The sequence below is a fragment of the Scyliorhinus torazame genome, chromosome 24, assembly GCF_047496885.1.
Source record: "Scyliorhinus torazame isolate Kashiwa2021f chromosome 24, sScyTor2.1, whole genome shotgun sequence".
In the NCBI taxonomy this organism is placed as follows: Eukaryota; Metazoa; Chordata; class Chondrichthyes; order Carcharhiniformes; family Scyliorhinidae; genus Scyliorhinus; species Scyliorhinus torazame.
In genome coordinates this window covers 48,068,801-48,073,304 of record NC_092730.1, presented here as the reverse complement: position 1 = coordinate 48,073,304, position 4,504 = coordinate 48,068,801, and the positions used below count along the sequence as shown (strand labels likewise).

The following is a 4,504-nucleotide window of genomic DNA, read 5'->3' as shown; positions in this document are numbered from 1 at the left end:
TGAGCATCCGAAATGGGCTGCCAGAGGCAGTGTAGAGTCGGTACAATGTTTTCCTTTATAAAACAGGTTTGATATTTCCCTGGGCAGGGTGGATATAGAGGGATATGGGTCAAATGTGGGCAAGTGGGACTAACTCAGTGGTAGAAACTGGGCGGCATGGACAAGCTGGGTCGAAGGGCCTGTTTCCATGCTGTAAACATCTATGACCCTGTGACTCTCTGGAGGAAGTGTTCAATCACACAGATCAGGTCAAACGCAATAACACTCTGCTGGGATTGATCTAGCTACAGAGTGTCAGGATGTTCCGCTGAACAAAACAGAATGCCTGAAATATTTTACGGATCTGTGGTATCTCTGACAAGAAAAATAGTTAACATTTCAGATCCTGACCTTTCATTGGAATGACCTGTTCCTCTCGCCACAGGTGCTGCCGGATCAGCTGAATATTTGCAGCATTTTCTGTCTTTGTCTCGGGTTTGCAGCATCCGCAGTATTTTGCTTTTGGATCAAAGGACAATGAGTTGTCTTTCCTGCACTGAAGGATATTGCAGGTCCCTCTGGCTGTGGGTGTCGCTGATTATCCATCTCTGGGACCTTTATTAATCAAAAGACTGCCGTTTGTGGAGGGTTTCTGAAATCCTGTCAGGGAGCTGGAGTTAAAATACACGGAGCCCTTACTCAATCTAAATGTAGGGCAGAACAGTCTCGAGGTGCTCAACGGCCAGCCCAGTTTGTTTGTTCCTGTGAATACAACAGGACATAAACAGAGACAGCTGCAAACACATGTTGCATTTCATTCATAAAGTCATCGAATCAGACAGCAGAGAAATGGCCCTTCAGCCCATCGGATCTGTGCCGGTCAAAAACAACCACCGAACCATTCTCATCCATTCCCCAGCATTTGTCACATAGCCTTGTGTACCCTGGGATCGCAAATGCCCATCTAAACACTTCTTAGATATTATGAGGGTCTCTGCTCCACCAGTCTTTCAGGCAGCGAGTTCCAAACTCCCGCCTCCCTCCAGGGAAAGAGGTTTTCCAATAAACGGTTTCACAAGAAAAGCCTCTGCAGTCAGGAGCTGAAAAGGGAGAGATGACCCCTCTGTCATCTTGTACTCTGTGCCGCTATTAATAAAGTCATGACACTGTTTTATTTATAAACGACTCTTACAGCCTGCCCTGTCACCTTCAATGATTTGGACACATGTCCCGCTGTTCCTGCACTCTTTTTTGTAAATAGACACTTGATTTTATATTGTCTACTTCTGTTCTTCCTACAAAAATAAATCGCCTCATTCCTTGTCTGCTACATGTCCTCCCTTTGCACCAACCTGGCTGTGTCCTTTCGGAGTTTTACTAGAATTTCTGTCGCGCTTTTCACAACCACAGGGCGGCCCAAAACATTCCCAGACAATGAAGTAGTTTTGAAATGTCGTCACTGTGCGAATGACTGAACTTTTGATCTGCCTGTTGGTCAACTACAGCAATCCTCATATCGGGCTAGGCAAGCAGGTGTGGCGCTGTGGCGCAACGGGTAGCGCATTGGACTTCTAGTTGCTGGCGTGATGAGACATTCAAAGGTTGTAGGTTATTTCTAGTTGCTGGCGTGATGAGACATTCAAAGGTTGTGGGTTCGAATCCCACCAGAGTCTGTTTTTAGGCAAGGTTTGAATAAATCAGTAACAGGTTTACCAATGTCCCCAGATAAGTGAAAGTGCGCCCCGAACCTCCTTCTGAAAGGTGACTCCAGTCACTCTCCCCTTTCCCATCAGATCAACGTCACAGAAGAAATCCCATCACCTTTTCAGAACAACCATTCAGGACAAAAATACAACCTTTGAAAGCTGCTGCGTCAGTGAGTCTGTTCCCTGCTCAGACAGATTGCAAACGGGGCATATACATCAGCGGGCAACTGTTCAGTCAACTCCCCCAGACTGTTCCTGACAGACAGCACCAAACAAGGATGATGTGAATCGACACCACTGAATGCTAACACCAACACGTTTATCACAGCTGTAATGAACAGCTCATGTTGCCGCTTTAGATCAGACAGCGGCGGATTATCACAGGCGCTCTGTCAGTCTGCATGTTGCTTCAGGCAGGTTTCCGACTGGACACGTGGAATGAGCGGCTGTCTGAACATGAGCGGTTCAGGTGGAGATTTCTCACTTACCAGACTGGAGTTCCGGTTCCATTCCCAGACATTTCCCTTTCTCTTTCTGAACCCATCCCTGTCCTCTTGCTCATTTGCACTTTTCATTGTTCCATCAATGGCGGCCGCGTCTTCAGCTGTCTGAGCCTTTACCTCGACAATTCATTCTAGAAAAATCTCCAGCTGACTCTCCGCCGTGCAAGTGCAAAATGAATGAATGCAACTAGAAGCAAAACAAACAAACGGACGGGCAAGACACACTCCCAAAAAAATGGAGAGAGATTTTGCAATCTGAAATTACTGAGCTCGATGTTGAGGGCGGAAATCTGTGTGTGGATATTAAATGTTGAGGTGGTCTTACTCGAGTTTCGGTTAATCGCCATTGGAACATGGATGACCAAGGACAGAAAGGCCAGAGTGGGAGAGGTGGAGAATTAAAATCACAAGTGGCAGGAAGCTCAGAGTCATGATTGTGGATTGAACAGAGATTTATCAAAGCGGTCACACAGTCTGTTATCTGGCCTGTTGAAGTAGATGAGACCAAATTGTGGCAGCAAATACAGGAGATTAAAATGAAAAGCACAAGTGTCTCACTGGTTCACTTGGAAGGAGTGTTTCGGGCTCTAGATAATGAAGAGGGAGGACGTAAAAAGGCAGGAGTTGCATCTCCTGCACTTGCAAAGAAAGGTGCAGATAGAAAGTGAGCGGATATTGGCGGTCGAGCAGCGGTGGCAGAGGGGATTGTCCCTTCAGTCTGGTGAATGGGGAGAGCAGGGGAGGGCGTTTTTGATGATGTCATAAATGGTCCCTGGAATACGGAGACTGACGGGCTGCAAGGTGAGAACAAGCGGCACCAAATCAGTTCAGCTCGACATACACAGGACACAACAATGTCAGTAACGGAAAGATCTTTTGGGATAAGAGCAAGAGTTTTGCAAAATCGTTCACTTTTATTTCCATTTCCCACCTTAGCCGCTTTTCCTACAATTGTTGGCAGCGGTTGGATTTCCACCCGCATCCTCGAAGAGACTGAAACCTAAACCCATCTCCTCAGACCGCTCGGCCTCGCTATCCTAAAGGTTCATTGTTTCTGATACTGATGACTGGTGATTGGCATCTTGCTGTTTATCAGCTGAGTCCAGGATTTCACATTGAGAGAGAAGGAAATGATCCAATCACAGAGCTGAAACGCTGCTTCTAGTTTTCTCCCCACAGATGATGTTTAATTCTCAGCATTTCCTGTGTTTATTATTTATGATGATCAACATTTGAAGTAATTTGCTTTGTGATTAGTGAACTTTCTGAGCTGAGTTCAGGGGACTCGGTTTCCAAAATATTTTAAAAGTTATTTGACGGGATGTGGGTGTCGCTGAATCCGTCAACACTTGTTGTCGAAAATGTATTACCCTTGAGAATTTGGCGGTGACGTGAATCTTGAGCCGCTGCAAGTCCATGTGGTGTATGTACACACACAGTGCTGTTAGGGAGCGAGTTCCGGGATTGTGAGCCAGCCACAGAAAGGGTGACATATTTCGCAGGATGGTGTGTGTTTCTGAGTGGAACTTGCAGGTGGTCGCTGTTTCTCTGTATCTGCTCCCCTTGTGTTCCCAGGTGAGAGATCCCGCGGGTTTGGATGGAGTCTCACGGAGGAAAAGTCAATGTCAGGGGTGGGATTCGAACCCACGCCTTCAGAAAAGTCTGCGACCTGAACACTCGGCCACTCTGGGAGAAACATTGGGTAACAGCAAATTCCTGCCGATGCTGGAATCTGAAACGAAAGAGAAAATGCTGGAAAATCTCAGCAAGTCGAGCAGCATCTGTAGGGAGAGAAAATAGCTAACGTTTCGAGTCCAATGAGTCGGCTTTGACAAAGCGTCATTAGACTCGAAACGTTCGGTCTTTTCTCTCCCTCCAGATGCTTCCGGACCTACTGAGATTTTTCAGCATTTTCTCTTCCGGCCATCCTGACACACTGATGTGACCAACCGGTGAAGCGGGGATTGGGCCAAGGGCCGCAGCCGACTCGATGAGCCTCCTCTTGCACTGGAGGGGCTCTGTGATAACTTAAACATGGTGAAAGCGGCAGCATCCGGACACAAGGACAAGGTAAGGTCTCAGGCCAGAGTAAGTGTCCTATGTGATGACACACAGAACATCAGAATTAAATTGGTGAAATACATTTATGGTGGACATTTATGGATCTGGTGGCTGAACGGGAGCAGTGCGACACGGATACATTCATTCAGGAGCATTTTTAATTGGAGGGAAATAAGCTACGCAGAGCAGGATTTTTTCACGGAACACTTTATAAACTAATGTGAAGTACCAAAATGACTCACATGCCTTCCGTGA

The 4,504-nt window shown here is 46.7% G+C and overlaps 1 non-coding gene across 1 annotated transcript; it reads left to right on the top strand.

Annotated features, from left to right (window-relative positions):
* Nucleotides 1-1,516: 1,516 nt before the first annotated feature.
* On the top strand, nt 1,517-1,652 carry trnar-ucu (transfer RNA arginine (anticodon UCU)). The gene is made up of 2 exons: nt 1,517-1,553; nt 1,617-1,652. It is a non-coding gene; the product is annotated as a tRNA-Arg (tRNA).
* Nucleotides 1,653-4,504: the final 2,852 nt, after the last annotated feature.